Source organism: Chrysemys picta, chromosome 4, assembly GCF_011386835.1.
Source record: "Chrysemys picta bellii isolate R12L10 chromosome 4, ASM1138683v2, whole genome shotgun sequence".
Classification (NCBI taxonomy): Eukaryota; Metazoa; Chordata; order Testudines; family Emydidae; genus Chrysemys; species Chrysemys picta.
In genome coordinates this window covers 110776865-110798955 of record NC_088794.1, presented here as the reverse complement: position 1 = coordinate 110798955, position 22091 = coordinate 110776865, and the positions used below count along the sequence as shown (strand labels likewise).

General features: G+C 38.5%; 1 protein-coding gene across 9 annotated transcripts in view; it reads left to right on the top strand.

Moving 5' to 3' along the window:
* Positions 1-22091, top strand: part of SLC25A21 (solute carrier family 25 member 21) — a 378608-nt gene that overhangs the window by 104850 nt on the left and 251667 nt on the right. For 2 of the 9 annotated variants that reach the window (XM_065593334.1, XM_065593327.1), the window contains exon 2: positions 15769-15824. The exons of the other annotated variants lie outside the window; for them this stretch is intronic. The gene's annotated coding sequence lies outside the window, so the exon portion shown is untranslated. The remainder of the gene's footprint in view (positions 1-15768; positions 15825-22091) is intronic. 9 annotated transcript variants of the gene reach the window in all.

Here is a 22091-nt window from a genome sequence, read left to right as displayed (position 1 = left end):
ATGTTTAAAACAAATATAAGGAAGTACTACTTCACACAACACATAGTCAACCTGTGGAATTTGTTGCTTGGAGATGTTGTGAAGGCCAAAAGGTATAACTGGGTTAAAAAAAGAATTAGATAATTTTATGAAGAATCAATGGGTATTGATCCAGATGCTCTGGGTGTCACTAAACCTCTGACTGCTAGAAGCTGGGACTGGACAGTGAATGGTCGCTCGATAAATTGCCCTGTTCTGTTCATTCCTTCTGAAGCATCTGGCACCAGCCACTGTCAGAAGAGAGGCTATTGGGCTGGATGGACCGTTGGTGTGACCCAGTATGGCCATTTTTATATTCTTAGAGGAATAACTCATTTCTGAGTTCAAGTGGCCAGCTCAAAACTTCCTCATGAAAGCCATCAATACGGAAAAGGTGTAACTGGTTCTTAGACCCTATTTTCTCACAAAGTATATGGAGCTGACTTGATTTGATAAAATGTACCAGGTTTATAGCATCTGATTATGTGACAAATCTGAAAAACATCTGATTATGCTGTGCTTAATTGAAGAGGCAATTACTTTGCTGCAAGTGCTTTTTGTGCATATAGTTGGAGGGAGGTTACTAGTGGAGTGCCTCAAGGTTCGGTTTTGGGACCCATTTTATTTAATCTATTTATAACTGACCTCGGAACCGATTGCAGGAGTGGGCTGATAAAGTTTGCGGATGATACGAAGGTGGGAGGCGTTGTAAATTCGGAAGAGGATAGGGATATCCTGCAGGGAGACTTGAATGAGCTTGTGAATTGGAGTATCAGAAATAGGATGAAATTTAATAGTGAAAAGTGTAAGGTGATGCATTTGGGGATGACTAATAACAATTTTAGTTACAAGATGGGGACGCATTGGTTAGAAGTAACGGAAGAGGAGAAGGACCTAGGGGTCCTTGTAGACCGCAGGATGACTATGAGTCGACAATGTGACGTGGCGGTGAAAAAAGCCAATGCTGTCTTGGGATGCATTAGGCGAGGTATATCTAGTAGGGATAAGGAAGTCCTGCTTCCGTTGTACAAGGCGCTGGTGAGACCTCATTTGGAGTACTGTGTACAGTTCTGGTCTCCCATGTTTAAAAAAGATGAACTCAAACTGGAACGGGTGCAGAGAAGGGCCACTAGGATGATCAGAGGAATGGAAAACCTGTCGTATGAAAGGAGACTAGAGGAGCTTGGGTTGTTTAGTCTGACAAAGCGAAGGCTGAGAGGGGATATGATTGCTATCTTTAAATATATTAGAGGGATTAATACAAGGGAGGGAGAAGAATTATTCCAGCTTAGTACTAACGTGGATACGAGAACGAATGGATATAAACTTGCCGTGGGGAAGTTCAGGCTAGAAATTAGACGAAGGTTTCTGACCGTCAGCGGGGTGAAATATTGGAACGGCCTTCCGAGGGAAACGGTGGGGGCGAGGGACCTGTCTGGTTTTAAGATTAAGTTAGATAAGTTTATGGAGGGAATGGTTTAATGGTAAAACATAGTAGTCAAGGAAAACCAAGCAATGGTAGGTAAATAGCATAATGGCTAAAAGGGGTCAGGATGGAGACTCTTGCCTATATGCTCGGGGTCTTACTGATCGCCATATTTGGGGTCGGGAAGGAATTTTCCTCCAGGGCAGATTGGCTGAGCCTCTGGAGGTTTTTCGCCTTCCTCCGCAGCATGGGGCAGGGATCTCTAGCAGGAGGGTCTCTGCCGATTGAAGTCACTAATAACAGGATTGGGGACTTCAGCAGCAGAGTCCAGGGAAGGGGTGGGGACGGTTTTATGGCCTGCAGCATGCAGGGGGTCAGACCAGATGATCATAATGGTCCCTTCTGACCTTAAAGTCTATGAGTCTATGTAATGATCCCACTATATTTGAGGATGGACAGTTTCAATTCGAGTGATAAGGCCTTTCTTTCCCTCCGCCCCGATCTTCTGCACTATTAGTACAGATAAACTAATGCCATTCCCAGAGGCTTTTAGTTTCCTTTTTAAAAAAATCAAAATTTAAATCCTTGCTTCTAGGAAAATTTGAAGGGATTGGTCTACATGATAAAAATACTATAATTTCTTAACAAAAAACAAAGCAATAAGTTCTGCTTGTATAGCAACATCAGGAGATTCATCATGGTGCAGTGGACATTGCAGTGGACATTTCTTTACTTGACCTTGAACAGCAAGAACTATTTCATCTGTCATATGACAGTGATCTTGAAAATTGGGAACATTTTCACTATATGAATTTTTTTTTCTTTTGTGAATGTGTGTGTGACATAATTTCAGCAGCTTCAGTAATGGATAGTAAGATTAGCTCCTCAACTATTGTAAGGTTTCCTTACTTCAACAATTCTTACAGACAGCAAACTTTGAGTATGTTTCCTGGACCTGAGGAAGAGCTCAGGTATAGCTCAAAAGCTTGTCCCTCTCACCAACAGAAGGTCCAATAAAACGGGTTCTCAACCTTTTTTTTTTTTTTCTGAACTCTTTACCCCCCACACACACACATGCTATAAAAATTCCATGGTCCACCTCTGGCACAACAACTGTTTTTCTGCATATAAAAGCCAGGGCAGGCATCATGGGGGAGCAAGCAGGGCAATTGCCCGGGTTCCCACGCCACAGGGGGCAGCACAAAGCTAAATTGCTCAGGCTTCAGCTTCAGCCCTGGCTGGTGGGGCTTCGGCTTTTTGCTCTGGGTCCCAGTGAGTCTAATTCCAGCGCTGCTTAGTGGACCCCCTGAAACCTGCTTGCAGCCCCCCAGGAGGCCTCGGACCCCTGGTTGAGAACTGCTGCAATAAAAGATATTACCTCACCCACCTTGTCTCTCTAATATCCTGGCACAGACACGGCTGCAACAACACTGCATACAGCAGACTTTAAGACTTTCTGAAACAGAGTTAACCTTTTGAAAAGTACTTTTCTGCTTTTTGAGGGCAGTTAGCATCCTTTTAAAAATAATTCTGTAAGTTTCCTGGTATGCTCCTTACGATGTTATTAACAGGCGCTTGAGCAGCTTGCTTGGTTTCATGCTTTCCTTACCTAGTATAAATGTTATATAATATACATAATAGATTTAGAAAACTAAGTACACCTGTAAGGCCAAAGGGATGATGAAAACTAACCCCTCTGGGTGAAACCCTGGCCCCATTGAAGTCAATGGCAAAATTCGCCCTCTGTCTTATTTTCTTGCCCCCAACTTATCTGGCTTATCGCTCCTTTTGGGGGAATGGCAATGGTGCTTTATCCACAAACTGCAACATGCTGCACTCTGTCACACCACAGATATGTTTGGGTGCAATGGCCTGGCAATTATGCACATGATGACACAATCAGGAAATGTATATGACTCTTTTCCAGGCCAGCCCCACTGGTTGAAAAGTTCTGATGTAGATAAGTTGGTAATTTTGATGTCCATAACTGACATTTTCATATCTGATAAAAGTAGGTCTCTCAGATGTATTACAGGGGCTATAGTTACATTTTGATGAGCAGGGGTTAATGCTTACATACCTCAGTAGGGCATTACAACATTTAATTAATCAGTCGCCCCCCCGGATGGTTTGGTAGGCTTCCTGCTTCTGATGCACTTAAAAATTTGTTTGCTCTTAGTTTTTGTGTCTTTGCTAATAGCTCTTCAAATTCCCTTTTGGCCTGCCTAATTATACTCTTACATTTGACTTGCCGGAGTTTATGTTCTTTCTATTTTCCTAAGTAGGTTTTACTTCAAATTTTTTAAAGATGTCTTTTTGTCACTAACCACTGCTTTTACTCTGTTTAGCCAAGGTGGCATGTTTTTGGGGGCGGGGATCCTTTTACCACTTTTTTAATTGGGGGGGTTATATATCGTTTGAGCCTCTATTATGGTGTTTTTAAAGAGTTTCCGTGCAGCTTGCAGGCATTTCACTCTTGTGACTGTTCCTTTTAATTTCCTTTTAATTAGCGTCATTATTTTTGTGTAGTTCCCCTTTTTGAAGTTAAATTCCGCTAAGATGGTTTTCTTTGGCATTTTCCCCTCTTCAAGGATTAAATTTAATTACATTATGGTTGCTATTACCAAGTGGTTCAGCTATAGTCACCTCTTCGACCAGATCCGGTGTGCCATTTAGCACTAAATGAAGAATTGCCTCTCCTCTGTGAGTTCCAGGACTAGCTGCTCCAAGAAGCTGTCATTAATTGTCTAGTAATTTTATCTCTGCACCCCCATCCTGAGGGGACACGTTCCCAATCAATATGGAGATAGTTGTAATCCACCATTATTATTGGGTTTTCTGTTCTTGTAGCCTCTTTAATCTCCCAGAGCATTTCACAATCACCATCCTGGTTTGGTGCTCAGAATATATTCCTACTGCTATAGTCTTATTTATTCAAGCATGGAATTTCTATTCATAGAGTTTCTATGGTACTGTTTAATTCATTTAAGATTTTTACTATATTTGACTATGCTTTCTTTTGCATATAATGGCACTCCCCACCAGCGAGACCTACTCTGTCATTCCTGTATATTTTGTATGCTGGTATTATCATGTCCAATTGATTATCATAATTGCACCAAATTTCTGTGATGCCTCCTATATCAATATCCCTATTAAATACCAGACATTCAAGTTCACCCATTTTAGTATTTAGATGTCTTGCATTTGTATACAAGCACTTATAAAGTTTGTCAATATTTAGTTGTCTGCCTTCATGTGATGTAACTGAATGGGACTCTTTTTTCATTTGACTGTTTCTCTTCAGTACCTACCTGTATTTTATCAACTTCTATCCTCTCCTCTTTATTAGAATATAGAATATCACTTTTAATAAATCCTCCCCTAAGGAATGTCTCTGTCTAAAGTGTGTGTTCCTGTGCATCTGTTGGCTTTCCCCCATCCCTTTATTTTAAAAAACTCCTCTATGACCTTTTTAATTTTATAAGCCAGCAGTCTGGTTCTGTTTTGTTATAGGTGGAGCCCATGCTTACTGTATAGGCTTTTCCAAAAGGTTCCCCAGTTCTTAATAAACTTAAATCCACTGAGCACCATCATCTGATCCACATATTGAGATCCTATAGTTCTGCTTGTCTAACTGGCCCTGTGCGTGGAACTGGAAGCATTTCAGAGAATGTTACCATGGATGTTCTGGACTTTAATCTCTTTAGTAGGAGCCTAAATTTGGCATCCAGAACCCATCTCCTAACTTTCCCTATGTCAATGGTACTTGCATGTATCATGACCACTGGCTGTTTCCCAGCATTGCACATAGGTCTATCTAGATGTCTTGAGAGGTCTTCAACCTTCACACCTGGCAGGGAATTCACTATGTGGTTCTCCTGGTCATCACATATCCAACTATCTATATTTATAATAATCAAGTCCCTCATTACTATTATCTGTCTCTTCCTAATAACTGGGATCTCCTTCCCTGGAAGAATATTCTCTTTGTGAGAGGATACCATGATATCATCAGAAAGGAGGGTCCCAACTATGGGATCATTTCCCTGAACTCCAGCTTGATGTTCTTCTTCCTCAAGACTTTCGTCTTCTCAACAGCATAAAGGCTATCCGGCTTGGGGAGGGCCTGCTCTGCTGTGTCCCGGAAAGTCTTGTCTATGTACCTCTCTGTCTCGCTCAGTTCCTCCAGTTCAGCCGCTCTGGTTTCAAGAGCCCCCACTCAGTCTCTGATGACCATGAGTTACTTGCACTAAATGCACATATACACCAACTGTCCACAAAGCAGGTAGTTATACATTCTGCATTCGGTGCAATAAACTGGATAGCCCCCACTCTGCTGCTGGACTTCAGGCTGCATTATTTTTACTCTGTGGCTCACTCTGCAACAGCTTACCCCCTCTGACAGGCAGGATGATAACCAATTACAATGAAGAAGTTTCATGCTGTCAAGAGCTCCCTCTTCTTTTCTGCTCTTTCTATTTCTGTTGATAGCATGTGATTTTTTCCCCATATGATTCAGGACAGTTTTCCAGATAATTGACAGAAAAACTTAACAGGAAATACCTGGGGTTTTGGGGCTAAATCCATTCCCCTAGCTCCCTCTGTGCTAAGTGTCCTGGAGATGAAGGAACAGTGAGATCTTCCTCTGCTGTCCCATTTCCTGAAGGCACTTTTCTCCACTGTCCAGTGAGTTCCCTAATGCCTCTAGGAGGCTGAACCCAGTCCTCCTCAGGTTTTGTGAACCTCTCTTCAAGATTCTCTGCTTGGTAGCTTTGCAATTCATTACTGTGAAGATAGTTTCTAGATAGCAGCCACGTTTATGCGTGCTCTCTCTTTGCTGTCCTGTAGTCCTTCATATTTGGTCGTCCATAGCCACAAGATGGTCCTTAGCACCTCTCCCAGGGTTTGTTTGTTTTTTAAAGTCCTGTTCTGCTTTCACCAAACCAGGACACCTCCTTTGAACTTTGGTCTTCACTACCTGCCCGGATCGGCGGGTAGAAATCGATCTCTCGGGGATCGATATATAGCGTACTCCACCAGCTCAGATAGGAATAAGCACCGTCGACAGGGGAGCCGCGGTGGTTGATTTGCCGCCGTCCTCACAGCAGGGTAAGTCGGATCAGATACGTCGAATTCGGCTACACTATTTCCGTAGCTGAATTTGCATATCTGAAATTGATCATCCCCCCTCCCCCCCCCCGAAGTGTAGACGTAGCCTCAGTGTTTCTGTCTCAATCTTAAACCAAGAAAGAAAAAATCTAGTCCTCGCTGGAACCCAGAAAGGCCATCATGGTGTACCCAGATAAGAAACCTTCAGGTAAATGGATCCCCCTTTTTGCTCCATTCAATTGCCCTTCAGTTAAACATTTGGCAGGAATGCTTCCATCCTCCTGCACAAAAAGATCAGAAAAAATAGCATTACCTTGGGAATCAATACAGATGGTTTGGGAGAAAAAAAATGAACTACATGTGCATGATGTTCTAATGATGATTGCAGATTGCCTTACCTCAGAGCCTCATGTCTTATGAAACAAATGAGGGCATTCAGAAAAATCTCAGGCTTTAAAGTCAATTATATCAAATCCCAAGTAATAGCATTTGGAATAAACCAAGATACCTATATTCCACTAGGCAAAAACCTTGATAAAGTTTGTAAGTGTCCATATTACCTCCGATCTGAAAAAATTCTGCAATTCATGTTACATATCTCTATTGAAAAAAGTAGAATGATTGAATAAAATGGGACAAGCTAATAATATCATGGACATTTGAATAATATCAGTAAAAATTATTCTTTTTCCAAAGATTGTTTTTATTTCACATAGTTCCAACTTAAATAGCTACCAAAGTGTTAGAAGAGTTACAGGTTGTTTGTTGGTATTTTTGGTTTGAGAGAGAGAGAGAGAGAGAGAGAGTGACTATTTCAGTGGACCTGACACCCTACAAGTTAATGGAAATCTGTGAAGTGATGTCTGGAGAGTCTGGAATAAGCCTAACATTTTATCCATATTTGTGGGAGTGATCTGAAGCACAGGATTATTGACCAAGGATTTTAAACCTCAACCTGGACATAAGAAAAGTGAAAATACAAGTGGATGTATTGAAAGTACTTTTGGCTCTCCCAAATTAAAGATGCCTAGCTACTCTAGAATACAGAAGTGCCCTTGCACTGTCTAATAGCCTTTAATGTGTGCTCTTCAGAATTTTGAGAGAAGAGAGATCCTGGTGATAACAACTTGAGGTCAGAAAGGTGTGGTGTTTTCTCGTAATGGAAAATCTCAAAAATTATCTGAAACAGGAGTAAACAGTTGTTTCTTATAGATCAGGCTACCATTTCTAAACTATGAGAAGAAATAAGACAAGAAAAACAAAGACCTGAGAAATTTTGATTTACAATAAAATATTTACAGTCTGTAGGCTCTGTTTTCTATTAATAGAATGGATGGATATTAAACTTTTAATCTTTTATTAGCTTTGGTTCCAAAAACTTGCCATTGTGCTTTATTGTAATTTGAACTTTCATAATGATTTTCCCTTGTATCTGCCTAAAGTCTGCAAAATAACATTTTAAGAAATCTGTTACTGAACTCTGAATGTTTATATACAGAATGTGATCTCCAAAGAAGAATCTGTAATTGTAATGAGAATATGTGTGCCAGAGATTTTATGTGAATAATTCTATATTATAGAATATAATGAAAATGACAAAATATGCTTACTATAAAAAAGCAAATAGCATTGATCATAGCAAACAATTGTAAGTCTTTCTGGCTCCTAACCTGAGCAAAATTCCTATTTAAGTCCGGGTAAGTTTTTCTCAGGTAAAGGCCATTTCTTTCTTCTAACTTCTAACTCCAAGGTAAGCACAGAAGAGCTTTAGTTGTCTCAAAGAAAAAGGAAGTCAAATGTCACTAGTACAAATAATTTCATAATTAATAGGCTGTATTCATTATGCCATCACTTCAGTAAGGGATACTAGATGTGTATTGTTAATAGCTGCTTTTAATAAATCAAAGTTCTTCTTTTCTTCTGTTGTTCCTACTCCTATAGTAATGGCTGTCTTTTAGTCTGTTGTACTTTACTACAATTTCTTTGTAGGGCTAGTGGATTCATCAACAGTCTTCACAAATAATCAGCACATGTAACAGAGAACAGACTATAATTGACTAAAACAGCAAAGGCAATTCTACTTGATAATTATATCACACAAGGCATATTAATCATGAGTTCTAAGTGGAAATAGCTTCTCAATATAAAGGCAGTTATAGTGGCCAATAGAGAAATAGATGACCTCAAAAAATGTCTGGTTTAACAAATGTATATCTTTAAATTGAAAATCTAATTATTTGCCTTAGAGTTTCACTGCTGGGAACTTAATGCAAGACCATGTTAAGTAAACTTATTATTTCCGTTTTTCGTTTAACCTGTAGGTTATAGTATGACCAATCTGTTTTATATCCTCAATCAACAGATGATTGTATTTGGTAATAATTTATCAAGAATAAAAATCTGTTTTTGAAACTAATCACCTCATCTTAGGTCTGCCCTTTTTCAAAACCACCATCTGATATTCATTTTGTCTGCAAGACAAACATACTGATGAAAATGCATCTACCACAGGATATAGCCAGTGGAATAAAGCAGTTCCTTTCTTTGTATATATTCAGAATATTTTGTTTTCTCAACAGATGGACCAAATTTCAGTATTAAAGAAAAAAATCAATTTTACATAGTACATAAACAATTTTGAACAATTATATTTTGCATTTCTGTAGCAAAATGTCCAATGGAATTCGAGGTCAGCTTGGGCCATATCCGAGATGTGAGATTTGAAAAAAACTACTTTTTTATTTTTTTTTATTTTTACTGAATTTTCTCTAATGAAAATGATGAAGCTCTGTGTTTAAAATCTGTGTTCTAGTTCTGCTATGGATGTGTGGGCAGGTCTCCTATTAAAGTCAGTGGGAGCAATGTGTGCATGCATTTGAAGACTGAATTTGGCCCATAGTGTTTAAATATCTACTTTTTAAAATATTTCTTGTCTTCAGAAAATATTCTCCAGTAATGGGAAGTGAAGTCCTTTAAAAAGAAGTGCAGAAGACAGATATATCTGTGTACCGATGTTGCAATATGAACCTCCCACACTGCTCTCCCAGTTATCTGACTGGCCAGATTCCCCTTCGGAATATGAAGTATCTAAATCTTCCAAGCATCCATTTCTTGCACCTTTCCAGAATAGAATTGCCGTTAATACTAAAGTATAGGCTTGCTACAGAAAGCACTCCACATGCAGAGCACCTGCAAATGAGTTTCCTGTTTGCTGAGCACTGACAGGATCATGCCCATGTAATTTCTGAAATAAAATTTTGTCCCCTGAGGACTGAATTGAGAACACAAAACTCATTTTAATTTGGAGCTCAAACTAGATCTAGACTCTTTTCTCTGGAAGAGCTGGTTGGGAATTTTTATGAAACTATTTTTTTGTCAAAAATGCCGATTAATCAAAACCGAAACTTTTTGTGAAAAGATATTTGTTTTGATTAAACTTTTGTCAGGAAGGATTTTTGGGACCATGGTGGAATTTCTGGTGAGAGAAAAACCCACCCCAGAATAGCCAGTAGCCTAGTGATTAGGACTATGGTTCTCTCTCTGACCAATGAATATTTAATTATTTTATGCAAAATGACTGCACCACACTTTTAAGAGGGGGAGAATTTGGCTGGCTGGCCGAATGAAGGAAACAGTGCTTTTTGGCTGGGGACCTGAGTGGACGAAAACCGCTGCAAAAGGAGACTAGGGGCCAGCCTGGCAACACTAACTCATACCCTGGGAACCGGATGGGCGGAAGGGTTTAAAGGGGGCAGCCCTGTGCATGAAGCCCCCTTTTACATGGAGCAGGCTGAGGCAGCACCCACCCTCCCACCCCTTTAGGTGATCAAATACCAGGTTTGGTCAAGACCTGCTGTGAGCATTACGCTACCTGCCCCTTTTTAGGGGGCTAGGAAGGAATTTTACCTTTATCACCAGATTGGCCTGGGTGCAGTTGAGTTTTTTTTCACCTTCCTCACAGCAGGCTCAGGAAGGGCTCTGTTCATGCAGTAATATATGTTGCAACTCATTATGTAAGTATGTGGCAGATGTCCAGTGAAGGTACTCCATAGGAAAGGTATACAGTGACCGGATAAATGGATTGGAAATGGATATGAAAGGAGGGGTTTGTTAAAAGGGACTCCTATGATTGTTCCAGCAAGGAGACAACCCCCCCATCTTAACCCTCCTATGGGGTGGAGGGGTGGGGGGATGGATAGTAAGTTCCCAGCCATGGATTGGTGGGGGGGAGGGGAGGAGAAGGACCTGGATGGAAAAAGAGAGGGATCTGGCAGAAGCCCCCCCAGGTAATTATGGAATAAACAGGGTGTTACCTGCACTATACACTTTCATCTGCCGAGTAGTCCCTGACATCTAATAATAAAGTTGCAGCCTGATTAAATCTATCTCAAATGTCTCCTGTGCTTTTGGTATAGCTGGACAAAGGAACAACTCCAAAGGAGAGATTGACTGTGCTGTTCTGAGGTGTCTCTGTCTTACTTTTGCAAAAGATTTCAAAAAGAGTCTGTTTTGTTCTGCATTGGAATGAAAACAAATTCCAAATCTCAGAATTTTTCATGAAACAGAAACGTTGTTTTCCAGCCAGTCCTTACTCATTGTCCTACAGATGAAATGCTATCCAGATCTTTATAGGGTAATAAACTCTAAGGTAAATCTCAAAAGGGGAAATAAACCTTTAAAGAAATATAATATATGTCATTATTTGTAGTTTTTAAGAAGCACATGTAAAGTAATTGGAGTTCTTCCAGTGTTCATTCTTTCCCAACTCTGCTATATTTAAAAAAAAAAAAAAAATCCGAACTTTTCCCCACAGAAGTAATGAAGTACAGTCAAAATTAGGAAGCTGGGGACTTTTTTTTTTTCCCCAAGGTACCAAGTCTGTATGTATTTGTCATGTTATATCACAGACTATCTAGGTAGCAGTAGTAATGTATTATTCAATATTGACTGGAGCAATATTGCAGTAACCAGTGTTTCGCAACAATTTTCAAAATCAGTTTTTTTCAACTATTGTTATTTTTGCTAGATTTTTTTTTTTAACAAAACCTCAACTAAAGGACTTTTTTCTCCTAATTTTACTTGTGTGTTGGCCATGATACCAACTGTATTTTATCTGATGAAGTTTAAAAAGAGAAAAAGCTTTGGAAAACAAAGAAGCTGAAAAATGAAATACAGCTGTTTGCACACAAATAAAAAACAGGAGGCCTAAAATCCTTACCACGGATTGGGTGGATTACTTGACATGTGGCTCATTGTTTTGTAATAATCACCATTTATTTTTATCCATTACAACTAACACTGACAAACTATTGGAAACAGCTTTAGCAATCCACTTCTGTAAGGAACTGGGAATGTGAACATACCTTTAACTTTTATTTTTACAACTTATATGTCAGGGGCCCTGTGAAAACAAAACTGCAAATGTTCAAAAAAGCCATTTTATAGATTTATATACACAATATTTGGTTTTATATACTAGTTTTCAAATCTCAGAGATCCCAAAGTCTTTCACAAAGCAACATGCTGGCTATTGGTAGTGCAGTGGGTAGGCAAATGTGGCACCCAGCTTGAGCTCAGCAATAGGCTCTCACACAGCTTTGGACATATTTAGATCCTTTTTTATTGAGAGAGGAAATGTTGGCCAGGACATTGGGATTATTTCCTCCCTCCTCCCCCACGCCCCCTCCCCCCAAAAAAGACAAGGCATGAGATCAATTTCCACTTGGACAGCAACCAAACATAGGCAAAGATTTACAACTCTGCCATATATCACAGCACAGCAGGCTAAAATCTGGAGTTACAGTTCTCACCTCAGAATATTTGTTTTGAGTCTGTATAACAAGTAGTTCAGCCATTTTTAGTTATAAGGCAACAAAAGTAAATACTGTCCCTGTTTCTTTTAACTAATAATGTTTTAGCATCAGGCTATCCAAATGAATGGTGTAAGGCCACATTGTTGAAAATAAAAAACTTCAACAAACTTTAATGCAGCCAGAGCCTTCACACAAAAGTGCCTATCTTCCCTAGAAAAAGAACAGGAGTACTTGTGGCACCTTAGAGACTAACAAATTTATTAGAGCATAAGCTTTCGTGGGCTACAGCCCACTTCTTCGGATGCACTGTTTCACTCTATGCATCTGAAGAAGTGAGCTGTAGCCCACGAAAGCTTATGCTGAAATAAATTTGTTAGTCTCTAAGGTGCCACAAGTACTCCTGTTCTTTTTGCGGATACAGACTAACACGGCTGCTACTCTGAAACCTATCTTCCCTAGAGCTGGCAACAGGTGGTGTCACCCCCCAAAATATGCCAAACCTATGCACAACCCAGCTAGTGAGGATGGGGGAATCCCATTAAAATATCTGTATTAAACTACCTTTTGCTCTATATAATCTATGAAGTTGTATGGCCCCATTACTGTATTATCTATTGAGCTATAATGATGATTTGACCCTTATATTCATACAGCTTAATTATTTAAATTGTTTGTAGAAGGCAGTTCCCATTGCAACCACACTTGCAGCTCCTGGTATGTAGGGCAGGAATGGATGTGGCTGAAAAATACTGTATTCCTTCAATTCCCAGCTAGTGGCTATCCCCAGTATTAGAATGGAAGTCAGTGAAGGAATTGGGGCAGCAGGAGTTCAAAGCAGCTTGTTCAAACGAGCCTATTTCATTACAGCAAGCTAATTCAATGTTGTGAGGACTGGTGGCTAGAACATACGAACAAGAGAGAGAAATATTTTTTTCTTGAAACTGTGGTGTTCATCAATCTGTTGTAACCTAGAATATTTAAATATTGACTCATGTAATTATTTTTTCACATTAATATAATATAATGTATTTGAAAACTTTTTTTCTTCATACAATTCAGTGTGCAAAATATATATGGCCAATTTTTTGACATCTAAATTATACATGCAAAACTGGGAACCGGGGGGTAAAAAACTCACATAATTTCCTTTTCATACCTCAACATGTGTATTCCCTATAAACAATTTAGGCCCTTTTAAAAAAATAATGTGACTCTTAATGGTTTTAGTTTTGATTATATTAAGAGTTTATTCCAAATTTTTAAATAAAATCTCTTCTGTTGGTTCACACAGCGACACAGGACTTTGAGTCACAGCTCTCAGATATGTTCCTTGTCTCATTAAGGAAATCTTAAGGGATAAGGACTGGTAGATGTGATAATTTTGAGAAAATAAAGAAACAAAAGGTGCACAAGTATTTTGAAGTTTTGATGTCCTTTATTTAGTATATGGAGAAGTCAAACTCTTCAGCTTATAAGTTTGTGGGACGTGTCTTTCTTAACTGTTGCACTAGACTGTTGCCCAACATTTATAACCTCTCAGCACAGTTTAGTAGCTGTTCAACATTTGAAGGCTAGAGCCATAAAAGGACTTCGGTGCCTAACTCCAAAACTTATGTACCACTGAGAGCCTCAAAACTGCCACTCAGCTGCCGATTAACTCTGTAGGTACCTACATTTCCACTATAAAGTCCCCTAGGCATCTAAGTTTCTGGTGGTGGACATGCACACAGCCACCTCATTTAGGCACCCAAGCACACCTGTGGGATCCTCACACTAGGCATTGCTCCTCTTTTTTTTCACCTGCAGGGCCTGATCCAATAGGCCTTCTGAGAGCACACCAAACCCCCCACAAAATAGATGGCAGTGACAGCAGTGCCCCCTGCTTGTAACTTTTAGTCTAGTGGTTAGAGCACTCACCCAGGATGTGCAAGACATAGGTTCAATTCCCCCCTCTGCCTGATGTGGACACGGGATTTGCACTTGGGTCTCTCATGTCTCAGGAGAGTGCCCTAACCACTGGATTATGGGATATTGTGGGTAAGTCTCTCTGTCTTCATTGTTGAAGCTGTGCTATTTTGGTCCATTGTCTATTTAATGTAAGAAACTATATGAATATAACCGTATAACCCGGTGGTTAGAGCATTCAGCTAGCAGGTGGGAAACCCAGGTTTCAGTCCCCCTTGTCCATGCATATTTAAAAAGATTTAAGGGGCACCACCATCTCCTCAGGAATTTCATTGCAAGAAATGCCTTAGGGTGCATAATTCCAGGTGGGTACTCATAACTAAGAATCTCAAGCAGAGATAAGCACCTTCCTATGACCTAAATCCCTCTCCTCAGCACTTCCTACTGGTTATCTTAGAGGGCTCACTGCTCAGCATACTGACTCTTCTGGGTCACCTAACTCTTCTCATGCATTGTATAGGGAGCTTAGGCTCCCGACTCAGGGCTATGGATTCCACTGGGTGGCAAGGTGCCTAAAAATTAGGTGCTGCAATGCTCCGTGTTGCAGCACCCAGGCAACTTGGAAGATTGTCTTAATTATATTGTAATACAACAACTTTTCTGTATCTGGAAAAACAAACAACTAAAAAAATCCTAATACAGTACAAATGTGTTTAATAATATTTCTATTGTGTATTGATGCACTGAGTTGTTATGAGTTATATTGTTATAGATTAATGTTGCTGAGCTTCAATGATGAGCTGATTTGCAGTGTGCTTTGGTACACATTTCATCTCCTAATGAAGTGTGCTCAAAGCATCCTAAAGCAGCTTTAAGTGCAAGTATGTATTTTGTGTGTGTGTGTTGATCTATATAGGTTTAGTGGTATACAGAGATATATATGAACATTTAGTGGAAAAAATCCCACCTGTTGTGTTGAGAGTGGAGTTTCGCTAATGGAGTTTTGGGGGCATTTTTGTGGGGGAGGTGTGGAGATGCTGGTTTTGCTTTTGTTGTATTGTTGTTGTTTTAACTAATGTTACATACTACCATAATAGTGGATGGATATATTTTTATATTTTATAAATCACAAGAAGTAAAAATAAATTTAAAAATAAATATACACGTGTGCACATTTGTATGCATGTATATATTATTCTTATTAATGAAATGTTGACTTTATATGTATCTCTTCTTTTTTTAAAACCAAAGCATAAAAAGAATGGTTCATAGGTTTGCTTTAATTCTCCCCCCTCCTCCCGCCCCCTCCCCCCCACATTTAATCTGGCAGTTAGAATACATATTATATGTGAAATCAAATACTGGTTTAAGGTTGTTCAGTGTGTAGGCCCCAAGCAGCTGATCTTGCAGAAACTTATGTGTGAGAGTAGGCACACTGATATCAATGGGCCTACTCATGTGTTTAATGTTAAGCACATGTATGTGTCTTTGCAGGACCAGGGCCCAGGGAGATAAAGATGAAAAGAGAGCTGAATCTTAATTATTTTAAGGTAATTTTGATATACGTGCTGTGTGTGCTCATTAAGCTGCTAAGTATCATGTCACAATTTTTGGAAAAGGAGGTGGTACTGACAATATTTTTTATGCTGATCAGAACTTTTTGGGCTGAACAAACATAATGGATGATAATTTCTCTAGTCATTTTTGGATGAACTGTCAGAAATATGAATGAAGAATTGCACTTCCATGATATGTAAAAAAAACCCCAAACTGATAAGTTAACAAGAGCCTATTGTGGTGGTGTGAATGCAGGACTAGGAGCTAATGATCCTAAGTTTTAAACCTAGCTCAGACACTAATTTCTTCTGTGGGAAAGCCACATAACATCTCATACTCTGCCTTTCCATCCAGTCAGGATAATGTATACTACCTACTTCTCACAGATACTGCTTGTATCTTTATATAAGTTTGTTAGTACTCAGTTACCACAGTGATGAGCTCATTTCAACTACCTAAACAGCTAGAAAGATCAGAGAGGTTGAGGATCTTCAACTGTCATTAAAGTTCATGGGAATTGAGGGCTCTCATCCTTACTGCCTCTGTGAAAGTCCCTTTTAAATCATATTTGTCAGTTGAAATTTTTTTCTAGACACAGTTGAAATTATATACGAATACATAATTACCTCATCAGTTACTTCATCTGTGTGTTTACAGTTTCAGTTATCGCATTTTAATATACCTTGGCATTTACTGTATTAATGGATAAATATTCACATTTAGGCTAATTCATAAGAAAATATGACTTTATAATGAACCCCAGTAATGAATCCTTATGAGAGGAGTAGGTGTTTTAAGAGGCCCACGTGACATGGAAAGAGTGGTGCATTGAATATATGGCCAAGTAAGTGAATAGGACAGCAGTGGAGGAAAAAATGTCTCTGGGAGCAATGTTTTTATAAGCACTGGTGGAAAAACAATCTGGCAAAGAAGAGTGAAGCTCCTATGCCAAGTTGAATGCAAAGCCACTAAAGAACTTTTGGAACTCCAATACGTGTTTTGTGGAGTTTTCTTTGCAGTGTGTTTGCATATCTTTGGGACCAGCTTGTCAGAACTGGAATGGAGTCCTTCTGTACTTGACCTCTTGCTCTATAACTATTGTACATATTTACCTCAGGAATAGACAGCGGGTTAGGTAAGCTCATACTGTGTATGGTCATTCAGCATATACCACTGTTACCACCAAATATTTTTCCTTCCCCCAAACAGTGTCTAGCAAACCTTGCAGTTGCACAGAAAATGTTCCCATTCACTCCACACTAATAGAGAAACAATCTTAGTATAGGCTTAAACTACCTGAACTGTTAAAAGTGCCTGAAAAATACCTACCATGGCCCAAATCCTGCTCTCCTTATACAAACAGCCCCATTGCAATCAGCCCTATGATTAAGCTACGCATGTGCGTAAGACAAGCAGGCTTTTTAAGATCTGAACACCAAGGAGGGAGAAGAATTTTTAAGATAGTTATAAGTAAAGAGATGAGATGAAATTAAGAGAGAGAATACATGGGCTGAGAATTAGGAAAATCTTTCACCTAGTAAGATCAACAAAGTGCAATAATGTCCCATGTGTAATGAAAGAAGAAAGATTAGGACAATAGGAAATAATCCCTTATTGACAAAGGAGCTAGATCTTCATAGGTGTCTGCCAGCTCTATCTATGATGATATGCCACCTCATCTTTCAGCTTAACTTTTGGCACCTATAGAAATACAGATTAGAATTTTTTTTAAAGCAGTAACATCTAGCTTCTTGGTGGATCCCACAGGCTGGTCTCCTGATGGCTTTGAATTGCCTTTGGGTCTCTCATGTGATTATATGACTGTGGGACTGGCTAGACAACGCTTCCTCTGGGAGCAATTTAACCTTTAATTTTGAGGAATTTGTGCTAGTTACATATCTATGTACATCAGTAATGTGTTGTGGTTTGTGCTTTGCATATGTATTATCTGTTTCTACATACATTTTAAATTGAATCTGTGTTATATGAAATCGGCATATTGCCTTCAAAGACCACCTACAATCAAGATTCTGACATCATGTTTTTCTTGAAAGTCAGTGTGATAAATTGCACAAATCATGCTTTCCAGCCCTTTACTGTTCTTACTAGTGAGCAGTTTACTAATCAGACAGAAGAGCAATAATTGCAACAGTGCTCCCTGGATGCAAAAATATATACGTTTTACATATGTTGTATTCATTCTTTTATTTTCTATGAACAGTTGGGATTTTTCACTGTTCTTTCTTAATGCTCTCAATCCCCACCTGGCTTCTTGACTTCATAATGACTTAAAGATTTTAAGGATTTAAATTTTTCTAGACCTTTTCCTTTACACTATTTTCATTTCCACTTTGATTTTAATTGTGTCTCAAGAAAAATGAATGATCAATAGCTACTTCTAATAAAGATTGTAGTTTTATTTCTTTTGCACATGTTTTGCAGTACAGAGGATTTTTAAGGATTAATTAATACTACTTTGTGTATTACTGTAGCTATTGGTCCTAATTAAATTCATTAAAATCTCTAAGTATTAATGTGTGCCATAAAAACAGGATTCCGATTCAGCTATTTTAGTAATGCCTTAACAATGACAATATCATCATAGAAATCAGGGATATAATGTTGTGTTTTGGATTGTATTTTTTAGGTTGCATTGTATTTTCTTCTAAACTTTTAACAAGCTTAAACCAGACAATTTTCCAAGTATTTATAATTTTGGGACAGGACTGACATTTATTTCATAATTCAAAGTAATCTTTATCCTTAAATAAATAATAGCCTTATTAATGGTTTTCACGCATTAAATTTTATAATCTAAAAAGTTGTAAGTATTTATGAGTTTCCAGATACAGTATCTGTTTCACTGCCCTGGAAAATACAGATTCTTAAGAAGACAAAAGAAAATAGAGGAGCAAACAAAACAGATAGATATCTTGCATTGCTCAAGCTAGATGTAGTTGAGTTTTTTTGTGACCTATTTTAGGCTCTGATTATTATTTTTTATTTGTATTGTAGTAACAACCAGAGGCCCAAACCAAGATGCATTGTGATGGGTGCTACACCGACACATAGCAAGAGACAATCCCTGCCCTGAAGAGTTTACAAGCTAAATAAACAAGATAAACTAAAGGTGGGAGGGAAAACTGAAGTGAAGTAATACACACACACACACACAGCCAGGAATAGAACCTAGATCTTCTAATGCCAAGTCCAGTGCTCTCTCCACTAAATCATACTGCTTCTGATGGTTCAACCACTTGAATTCAGTGGGACCACTCTTATGGTTGAATTACTCAGACATTGCAGGATTGGCGCTTTAATATGTAGCAAACTCCATCATAAAATGATGCACTTATTTGTTACCGATGAAGTAAGATATTATGGCCAGATTCGGATACCTATGGTCAGGCTGAGCAGTTCCTTACTCCACAAAAAGTCCTATTGACTTCAATGGATGTACTCATGGTGTAGGGTACTATTCAACATGAGCAAGATTATCCCAAACTATTTATGCTAAGTGTTGAAATGTATTATTATTCATATTGTCCAAATAATATTCTCTCTGAAGTTTGGGTTATAGATAGTGGGCCTGATTCTGTTTCTCTGCCCGCCAAACTCTCATTGACTGTAACGGGAACCTTGTTTTCTTTGTTCAAGACAGGCCCATTATGGCCAAGGCACATGAACATGTTTATTTTAAGGTTTTGCTAAGGAACCGAATGGACTGTACACTTCATATGTTTCACAATAGCTATTCCTATCCTTTTGTGACTCTAATTGTGATCTTTAGTCGAAGTCCCTGTATGTTCTGTGTTTAAATGAAAACAATGGTTAGTGCACTCTCCTGTGCTTCTTGTGTGGTGATATGAAATTCATTTTTTTTTCATAATAGGAACTCTGAATCTCTGAATGCTTTTTGAGGTTAAGAACTTCTCATAATAACAATTTCCTGGCAGGAACAAGGCCTGGTCAGGAACTGAAAATGCTGATTTGTTAAAACTGAAATGGTTCATGGGAAAAGGTTGGTTTTGACAAATCTCCCAATTCAAAAAAAATTTTAAAAGAAAGTTTCAAAATTATCAAAATGTCTAGTTTTAATATTTTCTAAATGAAGTTTCATCCTTTGGTTTCAAATGTTTTTGTTTTTGTTTTGCACTTTTAATTAATTTATATTAAAACATTTTTTAAAAAAAGTTAAAATGTTGAAATCAATATGAAACATTTTTGAAATTAGCAAAACCAAACATTGATTTGATTGATTTGATCAGAAATTTTCTTTGGGTTATCAATTCACAAAAAATGTTATGATTTTGACTTTTTGGATTAAGTCTGGATGGGGAAAATTTTCAAAATCTGAAAAAATTTTATGGGGCAGGAAAACTATTTCCCATCCAGCAAAAAAAGTGAATGATTCATGTCATGTGAACATTTGAACAAGATCTCCATGGTCATTTTTACGTTATATAAAGGTTAAAAACCACACTGCCCCATTTTAAACGGTCGCTAATTGTCCATTCAGAATAAAGTGTAAAGTATTTAAATAGCACTGAGGCATATGTCCAGAATTAAATTTAAAAATCTTGATTGGATAATACATCAATGAGTGATTATTACTGAACTCAGTTTTGCTCATTTTGGAATTTTGGGGGAAGGATAGCTCAGTGGTTTGAGCATTGGCCTGCTAAACCCAGGGTTGTGAGTTCAATCCTTGAGGGCGCCACTTGGGGATCTGGGGCAAAATCAGTACTTGGTCCTGCTAGTGAAGGCAGGGGGCTGGACTCAATGACCTTTCAAGGTCCCTTCCAGTTCTAGGAGATGGGATATCTCCATTAATTATTATTATTATTATTATTATAATAAATAAAAATAAATAAATAAATATTGTGTAGTAAGGAATTCTGTCATGGGTGATTTTTGTGGATAAACTACATGGAGGTGGGGGAGGGAGGAGGAAATATATCTGTTAGATTAATATTTATTAATGGCAGGTGTTTGTAATTGCTCAGGGGGGTTGGAATGATAGAATATCTCCCGGGGAGATGGATTAGTGGGCAGGTGATGCAGTCATGAGTATCAAATTCCTCTTCAATTTTTCACCTGGATACCACCTCCATATATATATGGGGTGTGAGCCTGTGCTACATCCATATATCCTGCAAAAACCCCAGACAGCTGTATTTTTGTTGATTATATAAAAAAGCACTGTAGTTAGTTAGGTATGGAGGAAAATAGAACATTTAATGAATTATGAAATTGTTTAGGCATCCAAGTGCATCCTAATTATGTCAACATAGCTCTGACATTACTTACTATTTGTAAAATAAACTTTTACCTAAAACTGACTATTCTCACTTTAAAAGTAAGAAACAGAAGAATGTTCACAGCATTTTAATTAGAAGGACTACAGTCTTTATGTTAATCAAGATCAACTGTATGATGAACGGCAGTTCGTATCTCTGTTGTCCCAACTGTCCTGGGACCAGGAATTAAAGCTAGGTCTGCTGTGTGCCAGTGAAGAGCATTACTATTAAGCTTTCCCAGACTGCTTGTGTATGTGTGTGCTTTAAAGCCGCTGTACATGTAAGTGAGCATGCTTTCCTACACGGGGGATAATGTGATCATAATTCTAAAAGCATGGCCTGGCAAGTTGAAAAAGTTAGTTATTGCAGCCTGACACATATGCTTCATTTGGGGGACTTTTTCTAGTTTTGTTTCCTTGAATGTTCATTTATCTTACTCCTTTTACTCCTCCTGTTTAAAACAATTAATCAAAATCCCCAATAGCTTTCAAACAGCCTTTGTTGCTAAAGCGCATAATGTGCCTTTAAAAAAAATACTGGAAAATTTTATTTTCACAATGGGCTTAATCTAAACCTGGCCAGTGCAGTGAGAAGGAGAAAAGATGCTCTCCAGTCAGATCTCTGTTAGAGAAATTCTACAGGCCAGGGCAAGCTTTCTCTGAGCTGGCTGGGGAAGACAAAAATAGCTAACAATTTCTGTGGGGGAGAGAGGGGCTCTATAATACAGACCATACCACCTTGTAGAAATGGAAAGTGGGCTGGCGTATTAGCCTTCCCTTTTTCCTGGTGCTCTCAAATGCTATGGAGAGATCCTGCCCAATTGCTTATGGGTCAATCCAAAGCCATTGAAGTCGATGGGGGTTTTTCAGTTGTCTTCAATGCACTTTTGATCAGGCCTTAAGGGAGGAAAAGAAGCTCTTTATGCGCTCTTTGCCCATCTGATATAGCAGTGTCACACAG